The sequence below is a fragment of the Callospermophilus lateralis genome, unplaced genomic scaffold, assembly GCF_048772815.1.
Source record: "Callospermophilus lateralis isolate mCalLat2 unplaced genomic scaffold, mCalLat2.hap1 Scaffold_408, whole genome shotgun sequence".
Lineage (NCBI taxonomy): Eukaryota > Metazoa > Chordata > Mammalia > Rodentia > Sciuridae > Callospermophilus > Callospermophilus lateralis.
This window is the reverse complement of record NW_027514360.1, coordinates 132823-146518: the sequence shown is the minus strand read 5'-3', so window position 1 is coordinate 146518 and position 13696 is coordinate 132823. Positions and strand designations below refer to the sequence as shown.

General features: G+C 33.6%; 1 pseudogene; it reads left to right on the top strand.

Moving 5' to 3' along the window:
* Positions 1-13158, top strand: part of LOC143386551 (teneurin-4-like) — a 183576-nt pseudogene extending 170418 nt beyond the window's left edge.
* Positions 13159-13696: the final 538 nt, after the last annotated feature.

Sequence of the window (13696 nt, the reverse complement as noted above, 5' to 3'; positions counted from 1 at the left end):
ATATAAATAAATACATAAATGAAAGAAAGAAAGAAAGAAAGAGAGAGAGAGAGAGAGAGAGAGAGAGAGAGAGAGAGAGAAAGAAAGAAAGAAAGAAAAGATGATGTGTCCCTCTACAACTGAAAAAAAGAAAAGAAAAAGAAAGAGTGGGGATAATTCATAGACAAAATGGAAAATATAAAGAATCAAGACCAGAGATCACGATGTTGCTTTTGAAAAGTTCCTGGGAAGGAGAAATGTGGAAGAAACAAAATAAGTTAGCTGGGTAATCTTGGAGGGAATGATGGAGAAACTGAGAGCATGCAATTCAGGGGCTATCAGTATATCTATCTTTTACAATATGTGAGAGATTGTAACTTGTCCATCATTTGAATCATGAGGGTCTTGTAAGTTGGGGAAAGATTCCAGCCATGATCATCTTTTCTCCATACCTATCAGACATACTGCTTCCTGTGGTTTAAATTGAGTCATTCTGAGGAGCAAAATTACATTTCAGAATCATTTATGGTTTTTAATGATAGCTCTGCTCTTTCTCCTTTTTCCTTTCTTCCTTCCTTCCTTCCTTCCTTCCTACTCCCTTCCCTCCCTCCCTGTCTTTTTTCCTTACATAATTACTTTCTGTATTTCTTTCCTATTTGCCTGAAAATAAAATTTTGACCATGGGCATTCTAGAAATTCACTTCATTACTGAGCTACATCCTCATCTGTCAAAAGCTAATTATAATTTTTTGATTGGCCTGGCCTTTTATGAATACACTTAAAACACTGGCAAGTCAACCAAACCAAACTCATTTGTAAACAGAAATCTTTATACAGTTTACTCTTTGAATACCCAAAATCTTTGTCATATATGCATGTGTTTGTGTGTGTAATAATATATTATTGTTATCAGATAAAGCTATGCTCTTCCATTTCAACTTTCCCTTTAAATTTTTATGTCTCAAAAGTTTAAACCAATCAAACCTTATTTCTTAGATGTGGAAACTATCTGTTCTCACACAAGGGGATCATGAAAATCTAATTCATTTAAACCAGAGAATACAGGAATAGAGGATGCACAAGAGGAACCAGCATCCCACCTGAATATAAGAAACAAACAATAGGTGTCATAGCTTTCAGAGTCAAAGTATGTATTTCAACTGACTCCTTCAGATATCTTTATTGAGAAATGAACCTAACATTTCCCTGGGATCTGAACACAGCTTTGGCCTTCCTAAACAAAAATGAAAGGACAAATGCAGTAAATATATACATACTTAAAATTATAAAGATTAAATCTTTTCAATAGTATTTCCATAAGATAGGTTCTATGGCTTGTTTTTGTTTTGACTTCACCTTTGCCATTGACTCTCTTAGGAACCTTCTTTGCTTCTCCACTAGAGGATTGTTGGATTCTCCATCAATCTTTGCATTGGTATATGTTCCCTTTTCTCTTTTATTTATGGTCATTGGACAAATACTCTCAGGTTTGTGAAATGAACAGCATGTTTCACAAAACTTATTCACAAAATTCCTTTGGCATATTTTAGTCACATGATTGTTGTCAGCCAAACCAGCCAGCACAGAAACCCAGGAGATAGCATAATTTTTAGCACAGCTGAACCATGGACCTCAGCTGTATGTGGAGGCATCTGTAATGTATGAGTTGTTTTGTCCTCTTCACCTTTGCTTGATTATATACCCCTTTTGTTTTTCAGCCTCTAGGGATTCATCTGATTTCAGAAAGGTAATTAAATTTCTATATTTATTCTAAATTATTAACTTTGTAGTCATTGAAAAATACACTCTTTATTTACTGTCTTCTTTCTAAGTGCACCGATCCCATCACAATAAAAGAGGCCCTTCCAAGGACAGGATTAGGCAAGGTGAAAGAAAAGACAGTCAAATTGGGTAAGTTTTGCTTTACAACAATCCAGGGAACACAATGTTAAAACACTTGAAATGCTACCAGTGTTCTCACATGTAAGGTGGTTTTCCCAAAGAGGTGGGAGGATTTTCCTCACAATGTCATCAGTAGTCACAGAAAATGATCTCGCCTCTGTGTTTCTGGGAATATCCCCTCAATTCTGAATTGTTTCCCCTCCCTATCATACTTTTAAATTCTCCCTATTTCCAGCCTTTGGAGTGAACTAGCTACCATGCAAATGTCACCATAAGCACCTCTTTAGAATGTGAAAGGTCAACCTTCTGAAATTTCTTAGAAATATTTCCTGACATGAGCAAGCCTCATTCCATATCTTTATACCTTTCCTCTGCCTCAACTGTCCTCTGGCATTAGGCCTCACCTATCCCTTTATTCTGAGACAAATCCTGACCTATTTGATACTTTTCTCTGTGTGGGCCTACAGCAATTCATGCTCTCACCATCTTCTGCTCTCTGGCTACTCACCTCTCACCTGTCTTTTTGTGGGGTGAGTAGCCAGAAAAAACACCATCCCTGGGGGCACATTTTCTCTGCTTTCTTAGTTCATTTTCTCTGACACTTCAGCTGGTCACATTAGCTTCCAGACACATAGGTTCCCCTTTGCCCTTCTCACTGGAGTCACACAGGTTTAGTCTAGCCTGCACCAGTTTTTTCTACCTTCCATCAGGCACAACCTAGGTCCCTTGATAGGCACTTCCAGGATCCTCGTGTGTGTGTGTGTGTGTGTGTGTGTGTGTGTGTGTGTGTGTGTGTTGTTTAGAGGAACTGAATCAAAGAAACCACTGTTGCACTCTTTCCGAGGATGGCTACGGCTTCAGCACTCTCATCACCCATTGAGAGAAGAGCATGCTTTTTAAGCACCAGTGCATAGTGCACCTTTTGGTCAGATCAGTTTAAGCAATATTTTTGATCTCAGGTTTCTCTTTAGCAGGGCACATCATGGTACAACTCAGAATGCAACTTCCTCTTCTGTCTCCCCATTTGTCTGAGGCAGATCTGCTCTGATATTTGCATGCAGGTTGTAGGCTTTTTTTGTTTATGTTACACAGATTACTGAATCTCTGGACCTTTTCAGTGTTCAGAATTTTTAGGGATTTGAATAAAATCCCTCTTTCACTCACTTCGCTGAGAAGCTCTTCACCAACTCTTTGGTCTCCATGCAATAGTGTAGCTTAGAATGCAGCTTACTCTATACCAACATTTTCCCAGAATCAGCCCTTCTTTCAATGTGGATTTTCAAGCTTGTTTCTGAGCAAATTTCATTGATCTTGAGTAGTCAAATCTTGGCAATATGGTTTGCACTGAACCTTGTATCCTGTCATGTCTCTATAAGGTGTGTTTTGAGGATTTGGATCAAGAAAAACTACTCCCTGAGAAATCAATGTTTGTTGGGTGCAAATGGGTACATCTTTATTCACAACTACTTGGAAGTCCAAGCCTTGAAGGATGGCTGTATTCAGTCCACTCAGAGGACTCCAGTTGCCAATTAAAGTGGCCATGGGATAGAACTAAGTGGTAGAGTATTTGACAAAAATCATAAGTTTGTGGGTCCACTCCCAAGGTGTATACACAGAGAAAGAAAAAGAAAAAAGAAAAACTGTGGAAAGTTGAAACCAGTAATTATTCACCAAATATTAAACTTAATTGAAAATCATATTTGGGAATATTAAGTTGTTTTGGTGTTACAATTATACTTTTCTATTTGGATTGATGTTCACTCTTTCTAATGCAGTTCTAAGGAATGTGAGTAAATGTATTCATTTATCAGCAGAGACCCATTTTGACATGACTTCAGAGGAAGAGCACAAAAGTTTTGATGACGGTCAGTGTACCCAGTCTCAGGTATGTCAACATATAAAGCATTTCTTCCTGTTTCCTCTTGTTTTTCTTCCTTGAAGAAAGTAAAGGAGGCCAAATGAAAATACCATTTAAATAGTCTTTTGGAATCCAGGAATTATATATTACTAATAACATCTAAAACCACTCTGAACTGGTTAGAATCTGAAAATAGTATTAGTATTCCTGTCAACCCATAGCTAAATTTACTATGTAATGGAGGCAAAACAATTCTAAATGTTGCTTGTGCTTCCACTTGCATAAACATTTTGAAAAATGAAATGTTGAGACTAAATTTGAGACTGACGAATAACCACCTGGGTTATGAATGGTAATGGTCACAGACTGCATTCATGTGAAAGGGTGATGTTGGCAAAGGCTCAAAATTCTAGTGAAAATTAGTAGTTATTTGCTACAAGTTGGGAAAAAAAAATATATATATATATATATATATATATATATATATATATATATATATATATATATATATATATAATTTAACTTTACATCCTGGTTAATGTTTATTTGTTATTTTTTTTTAATTTTTTATTGATTTTTTAAAAAAAAATAAATGACAGCAGAATGCATTATAATTCTTATTACACATATATAACACAATTTTTTATACCTCTGGTTGTGTATAAAGTATGTTGACCCAATTTTTGTCTTTTTACGTGTATTAAACAATTTTTTTCTGTAGTGACCTTTTCATTTTGTTTCTCATCCTTGCAGAAAATTCAGTCAATATGTTGAATAATTTTATCAAAATGTCTTAGTATATTAAAGAAATGTATTTGTGTGCATTAATGGGGCAATGATGGAATTTAGAGATGCTGTCTCATCTTTTTTCTCACATTGCCAACATTCCTGGTGTGAGATTTAGCACACATCTAGATTTATTTTATTTGGCTGACATGTAGGTCCTTGGGTTTACAGCTTTCCCTTTGGGGTGTATCCTGGGCAGGGGCCATATCTCAGTGTCAAATCCCCAACTGAACACCTAAGTCTCATATTTTCAAACAAAAACTTAGTTCATTGTTTAAAAAGTGTAATCCTATTTAATATGAAACATACTCCCCAAAATTCCTTAAAATAAGACTTGAAAGCCTTCTCACAGATGATGGTGAATGCAAAGTCGGATGAGTTACAATGAATATCATTCCTCCTGTCCTTTGGGGTGTATACACCTTTGTTAGCATGTTGTCAAGGAATGCCTTTTCTATGAAATCCACCATGCTTTTACCAAATCAGGAGCCATTGGAAGATAAGTGTTCAGCTTCATCTGGAGCACAATGCTAAGACACCCTGTGGAAGGTATGACTGCTCAGTCTGTAGTTATCTACATGTTAGTTAGCTGCTTTCAAGACCAAAATTTGGGTGATGTCTAAAAGAGTGATAGTGAAGTCTTCATGCAGCTCATTGGGGTCCTTTATTTTGCAGGTATTTTCTGAGGATCATCCACCGATGTTTGTTTCTCACTCATCTGGAGAGAAACATCATAAAGCAAAAGAGAAAGAAGATGGACATGTTCATGGTAAGAGAACATATTCTACACAGTTCTTTGGATAGAATATTGATTTATAACATGAGTGCTGATATATTCTAGTACTGGGAGAAATGAACCTAGTAAACAGGGAATAAAGAAAAAGAAAGAAAGATAAAGAGTTGTCTCTCTCAAGACCGAAGTTCAGCAGCAGGTTATAGTGGGAGTGTCTCTCTTAGTTTCTGTACAAGACAAGTATAGACCACAGGGGAGTTGGAAAACTTCAATTTTTATGTTGGAAAGAATAATGTTCTTCACAGTCTACCTGCTTTCTGTTCATTTCTTAGTGTATTTTTATTTTCCTCAGGGAACCTTTTCTATAGATCAGATTTATGTATTAGATCACAAACCTCTTTTCTAATATCATCTGTCTAAAATTATAATGAACTTTTTTGTGTGTCTGTCTTCTCCATTAGACTTTAAGCTAAAGAAAAATAGGGGTCTAATCTCATCTGCTATATCTTCAGAGTTCCTCATATTGTGTCACGTGTTTTATGCACTCATTGCTTTAGTGTATAAATAATGCATGTGAAATATACAGCATTCATATATTTAAATTAGTCACATATTTTATTTCTATCTTCTTTTTTCTGACAGATTCTGTTAGCCTGTCGAAAACCCAGAAAGCAGTTCTATTACTTCAAAGAATAATAAAGAGCAAAAAAAGTCACTGCACACAGTGTTCACTACATGTTAAAAAAAATGCACAACTGGAAAATGAGATTCATGATCTAAAACAGAGGGTATCAGAGTTTAAGCAAGAAAATATAGAATTCAAACAACAACTCCACAATTTGAGGTATTATATCCTAGATTGAAAGAAGGAGTGGAATCTTTTCCTTTAATCCAGTAAAATAAGAAGGGCAATTTTTTTTTTTAACTACTGCCTCATCTGTTAGCACTTTGCAAGGGAGAAAACGTGAATAAATTATAAAATTCTTACAAATATGATAGCATATTATTAAATGTGATTACTTCTAAAAAATAAGTTCATATTTTTCCCCATCACAATTTTAATGGCTCTATGGAACCCCATCTGCTAGTAACCTATTTATTTAACAAACATAATTTGGGATTGTTATTTGTTTATATTTTTTAACTGTTTATTACAATTAATATTTCAAGAAATATCATTTATAAAAAAATCATTTCCTACTCAGATACCATGGCATGTGCCTATAATTCCAGCAGCTTGGGAAACTGAGATAGGAGGATCAAAAGTTCAAAATAATCCTCATCAACATAGCAGCAATGTCCTAAGCAAATTAATGAGACCCTGTCTCAAAAAAAAAAAAAAAAATGAAAAAGACCTTGTGATGTAGCTAAGGGATTTAGCTTTTGTGGGTTCAATCCCTGGTACCAAAGTTGGGGATGAGAAGAAAAGAAAAAAAATAACTTTCTATATTTCTGTTTACTTTTGAAAAAAAAATTCAATATAGAGTTATTTGGTTAAAGTTGTGAAACTTTAAAAAGATTGCAGGATTTATAAATTTCTCTCAAGAAAGTTTGTATTCCACCAGTGAGGTATTTTTCACTGCCCTGAAACATGTTATTATACATTTATAGTTTTTAGGCTGATTTTCAGGATCAAACTCTGGGTTTTGTGTTACTAGTGTGATGTGCTAGTGATGAGCTAGACCCTTGACTACACTTCTAACATTAACATTCATTAAAAAATGAAATGAAAACAGAGTATTTTTATTCAAATTCATTCTCATTCATAAATTTGTTCATATTTCTATATTGAAAGGACATATACTTTTTATGTTTTTTAGGTATACATGACAGTAGACTATATGTTGACATAAATCTATTTTTGTTGTGTCTTATATTCCATTATGTGTGTGCACACACACACATCATATTTTTTTATCCACTCTTCTGTTGAAGAACATTATTCTTCATTATTGGATTAAATATTAGTTCCCAACTTGTTCAAAAATGGATTTTGAGTTTTTTGTAAAATACATAATGATCAAAAAGGTAAGTTAAGAGTGTTACCATAAAAGAAACATAAAAAGTAAAACAACAGGTATTAGATTATTTATCCCAATTCGGGGTTATAGTAATATGAAAGATACATATTTTTTATATCTTTATTTTATTTATATGTGGTGCTAAGGATTGAATCTAGCACCTTACCCTTGCTAGGCAAACACTCTACCACTCTGCTACAGCCCCAACCCCAAAAGACACATATTGAAAAAAGGATATCTGAATATGCTGTTACACTGTAAGCCAATTATAGGTATACCTGACATATTTTATGAAGATAAATGATATTACTACTGAATTCATAAATTTGTATATGAACAATGTCTTTAAAACTTGTTTGACATGAAATTATCTTTTTAACTGGGGAGGATCTATGATTGTGCAAAAAAAATTTACCTTGATCTTGTCAATTTACCAAATCATTTCTAAATTCCTTTTCTGTGGTATCTAAAAAATTTGCTAGTAACAGAAACTTATCAAATAACAAAACAATCTTTTATTATTGACTTTCAATTATGTATGTTTTACATAAGATTAAAGGAGAAATTTAAAATGTTAAACTAGAAAAGCTTCAGAGAACATAGAATTTTTATTAAGATACTAAATCAGCATACAAAGAGCCAGAACATAAAAATACATTTTTGGTTTTTGGCAAAAATCAATTAAAAGACATCCATATTAACTTCAGATATACCTTAAAAGAAGATGAGGTGAAGAGAAAAAATGATGATATGTTACATGAAAAAAATAAGAACCCATTAAAAGAAAAAGAAACAGAATATAACAAAGAGGATCAAGTGAGAAAGCAAGCTGAAATCTCTGTTTGTACAATAGATAAAGAATTGGAGACTGCAAGAAATCATTTAAATCAGGTAAATGAACATTCAGTAAAGTTTCAAATTTTTACTGTATTTTATTTGAATTATTTATAAAATCCCTTTAACTTATTGTATGTGGCCATGTTTCACTTAATGATGGCAATGTGGTCTGAGGAATGTGCTGTTTGGCAATTTCACCAACATGCAGTCATCATGTGTGTGTACTTCCACACACTTCAGACATCTCCCACAATGCCAGAAACACAGACTTATATCACCTCCATTTAGATGCAGTCTGCTGTTTCCCAAAGCATGGGTATATTATTTTGATTTAAAACACAATGTTCATTATTTGGCAATAAAAAAATAAATAAAAAAGATCTGACAAACCAGAAAAAAAAAACCCACAATGTTATATGACTCTAAAATTAAATGATGATATTTATGACAAAACTAGTTACAGCAAAACTTAGCATCTGGTAGTTGTTAATCATTGGTTTTCTAAATGAAGAAGTTTAGTTTAATCGCTGACATAAATACAAATTTAGGTGTTTTATGTTAAAATACAAACTAAATAGCTATGCAACTATTTAAAACATTTTTTTAAAGGTGTTTCACAATTACATTTCTGTCTGCATTTAAGAAATGTTTTAACTCACCCAAATTTATCTGTCATTTGTGCAATTGAAATGTAAGACATTTACTCATAAAGAATAAATCTACCTTTTGGAATTATTTTTTAATCTTGAAAGTCCCACTCTTAAATTAAGCTTTTAGACTTCTGTCCCCTTCTGATATACAACCAAAACCTTGCTGAAATAAATTTGTAGATTTTAGCAGAACAAAATGAAACCTACAGACAATTTTCATGAGACCATAATGCCAGAATTTACTATATGAAATTTGAGTAACACATCTTTGCAAACAAAAAGAGATAGACATGTGCAGAAAGGAAATGTTTCCTGAATTATTTTCTTCTGTTTTCAAATGAGTGAGTGAGAGTGTGTGTGTGCGTGTGCGTGTGTGTGTGTGTGTGTGTAACATAGTTAAACAGTAAATCTATTATTCATGGGAAAGTATAGAGGGTTTTAAATCCATATATTTATAACCATAATGTACATATTTTGGAGGTTAGGGGTGCAATTTTTGTCCCATTGAATTAAGTAATGTTCTTAATTCAACTGTATTTCTCCGCAGCAGTCCCATGAAGACTTTCAGAGTAGCCTTATAAAGAGAAAAGACTTTTAATATTTTCCAGAGGAATTGATGATTTTTCTATGATCTCAAAACCCTTGCTTCTAATAGTAGATCTTCTAGTTTGGGGAAGTTACTTTGCTCTCTTGTTGTATTAATATGCATTATTACTCCCACTGTTATGTAAGAAGGAAAAGTGGGGCCAGCAAATACTCTGGTTTTGTAAATCATTCTCTCACTTTTGAGAAGAGAAACAAACACTTTGCTTCAAGTAATCTCCTACTTCAGTACAAAACACCTTTGGAAAAAATAGCATACCATAATATGTTCTTAGAAATAAATCACTGGTAAGTATTTGTTCCTAATACATAAGATCTGTTTATTTCCTTTATTTTATATTGACTCATGTTTCAATCTTCACTGAAATGAAACAAATGCTACTGAGTAGAAATCTCAGGATTTTCTGAGTAGAGTCTTACACGTTTTGCCTTATTTGTCATTTGTATTTTGAAACACAGGCCTTCTTTGGTGTTTATCCATTCATAGGACAGATGTAACTGGCTTTGTGGGTGTGCACTAGAAGCAGAGGCAAAAGACTTGGAGAAAAATCATGCAATTTGCCTATGCTTTTAGCCTTGTGCTCCTTTTCAGAATTGTGATACATTGTTCATTGATATAGATCTTGTGTTTAATGCTGTTTCTGCATTTATCATTTATCAATAGGTGCAATTCTCATTCCCAGCTACAAAATGTTAGAAAACAGAATATGCTAGGAATATTTTTAGGAAAAGACCTTGGAGAACTTTTGTATGTCTCAGTAGATGTAGAGCTAAGGCTCTTACTATGGTCTGGTTGAATACATGAGGTGTATTGCAAACTTATTCTTCTTAAAGTTAAATGTTCTTTTATTTGCCACTGAAGCCATCCCAACAGATAGGTACATAATAAAATATTTGGGACTTTTAACTGTTTAAAGGGTAGATCATATGATCCTAAAAGTGGATCAACATGAGAAATAGTGAATTCTAATTTTTATTTATTGTTTTTAGGTATACATTACAATAGAGTTCTTTTGATGTATTACACATACATAGTATATAACTTCTTCTATTGTAGAGTTTTTCTGGTCATGTACTCATATGTGAACATAGGAATGTAATGTCAGATTCATTCTACTATATTCCCCTCCCCTCTCAGCCCTTTATTTACTTTTGTCTAACCAACAAACTTCTATTCTTTTATTCTCCACCCTTATGTGTGTTAGCAACTACATGTTAAGGAGAATATTCAGACTTTGGATTTGGAGAACTGGATTATTTCACTTGTCATGATAGTGTTCAGTTCCATTCATTTGCCAGCAAATGCCATAATTTCATTCTTCATGGCTGAATCCATTGTGTATATATGACACATTGTCTTTATCCTTCCATGTGTTTAAAGGCACCTAGGTTGGTTCCACAGCTTAACTTTTGTGAAGAGCTGCTATAAATATTTATGTGTCTGTGTCATTATAGTATCATTCTAGTATACACTGAAGAGCAGAGTAACTGGGTCAAATGGTCGTTCCACTCCAGGTTTTGTGAGAAATCTATATACTGATTTCCTGAAAAATTTCTTGGTGCAATGTATGAGTGAATCTTTTCCCCACATTCTCACCAACATTTATTGTTACTTGTATTCTCTATATCTCAGTGTAGTTTTAATTTTCATTTTTCTAATTGCTAGAGATGTTGAACATTTTTTTCATATACTTGTTAACTGTTTGTACATATTTTTCTTTGAAGTGCTTGCTCAGTTTTTTGTTCATTTATTGATTGGGTTATTTTTTGTGAGTTATTTTTCGAGTTGTTTATATATTCTGGAGATTAATGCTCTATCTGACATGTCAGTGACAAAGATTTTCTCCCATTCTATAGGGTGTCTACTCACATTCTTGATGGTTTCCTTTGCTGTAAAGATACCACCCCATTTATTGATTCTTTATTTTATTTCTTGTACTTTAAGTGTCTTTTTGAGAAATTCAAGATGGAGCACTGGGCCTGTCTAGTCTTGTAATAGGTCTAGAGTCTTTTATCTATTATCTAGGTCCTTGATCCACTTTGTTTTTGAGAAATAGGGGTTAAATTTCTCCTATGACATATGGGTTTTCAGTTTTCCCAGCACAATTGGTTGATGAACCTCTCCTTTCCCCAGTGCATGTTTTATAGTGTGTTTGTCTAGTATTAGATAACTATATGTGTGGGGTTTTCTCTGTCGCTTCTCTTCTGTTCTGCAAAGTTATTTTTTTTTTCTTACATTGGCAAACTAACTAATCACTTAATCTATTCTTTCATTCTGGTATAATGCAGATTTTTTCAATCCTTAATTTTTTTCTTTTTTTATAACCAGGAATTGAACCAGGGTGCTCAACCACTGAGATGCATCCTCAGCCATTTATTTATTTATTTATTTATGAATGAGTCAGGGTCTCACTGAATTGCTGAAGACTGGCTTTGAACCTGTGATCCTCCTGCCTCAGTCTCCTGAGACACTCTTATTACAAGCATGAGCCCCTGAACCTGGCAGTTCTTACATTCTTTAAATTGTAATTTTCTTTTACTCTCATAGATCCATCTTCTTGAATTAACTTTTGAACTCTTGGGAATTTATATTTTTATAAGCTCAGAAGTTTACATCTACTTTTTCTGCAGTGGGTATCTATTTATTGAAACCCTTTCACCATATAAATATACAGGTTTTTCTTTAATTTCAGTGAAAATTATGAAACATCATTTTATTGAGTGCTAGCTAAATGTATCCTTGGTTTTATTTAGGTTTCTCCTAGTGATGGGACAGAGAACAAGCTATTGCATAAATATCACAAGAAGAAGGATGAGGTCTCTGTGAAGAGACTGGGAATGGACACAGTAAAATATCAGAACCAGGAAAAGAAGTGCTTTGAGAATACTGAAATTTTAAGAGAAAAGAATACCAGCCTTCCATGGACACAAAAATTGAATGAGGAAACACTTATGGAAATATTCCAGGACAATGAACAGTTGGATATTTGGAAAGTTGAGAGTACATTGCAAAATTTCACACCTGAGAGTGAAAAACAAAGCACAGAAAGACCAGAAACAGATGTCAAATCTCACCCTGCCAGATCTGGTCCTGCGCCACCCCATCAAAGTGAAAGTCCAACACCAAAAGGAAATCTAGAACTTGCTTTCCAGAGAGGCAGAGATAAAGACTTTAGTTCACAGGAAGAAAAGAATATTGATGTATCTAACCTAAACGTTAGTAGTGAGATTCCTTCCCAACAGGTTTCAAAGTCTGAAGTAAAAGTAAGTAACCAAGAAAACAAGTTTTATCAGTCAAGAGTAATGACTTTGGCTACAGATCAGGTAAACAGACACCTAATACAAAGACAGTGCCAACGGAAGGAAATGGAACACAGGTATCAAAATGAACAAAGAAAAAGGAATGAACACCTCAGAAAGCAGGAAGTTTCTAAAGAGAAGGTATCTAAACTACAAAGAGAAACTATATTGCATGAAGAACAATTGCATGACGACCAATTGCATGACTATCGGAACAAAGGTGACAATAGAATAGATGGAGTTATTAATGTCCAAACTCAATTTTATGATGTTATAAAAAAACTTCAAGCTCGGAATGACAGGTATCGTCTCATGCTGGAAAACAAATATTTGGAGTTAATCAATGAAACTAATCATTTAAAAGAACAACTGGATCAATATGGAAAGGAGAAAGCAGAAGAAGTAAGTATCAAGCAAGATATCTGTATAAAGAGTCTTCAAAGGAATACTCAAAGTGATATCTGCTTATGGCTAAATGTTGATTCTTGATGAATATAAAAATGTAGATATTATGAATGTGTTTCTGTATCAACACAGAACTACAATCTATTGTCTAGCAAAAATAACTTAGACATCATTTGCAGCACAACCAATCTGTGTTTGAAGTGCTAAGTATTCCAATTTCCCTGCTCTGATTCTTACACACTGTGTACATATTTTAAAATAACTATAGGTACTCATATGTCAACTAAACACAAAAGACTTAGTTAAAATGGATTTTAATATTTAAAAAAGAGGAAATTTTTGAAACTTGGGCCTGACCCTTCAATTTAAGAAATTGTTTCTTATAAAGATTTAAGAGGTTAAGATTTTTTTGTAGGTTTATATGCTGCCATTAGTAATATGGTCTCAATAATGCTGAAACAATATCTAATTTTGGTGCCATTAATTCAACCCAAAGTTTGCACATGCTCAACACATGTTCTACCAATGAGCTACATCCCATTACTGAATAACAATTTTAATGTCTTGTTGCTGTACTTGAAGATCACAATGAAACAAATAATGGAAATGCTCATACCTAGTT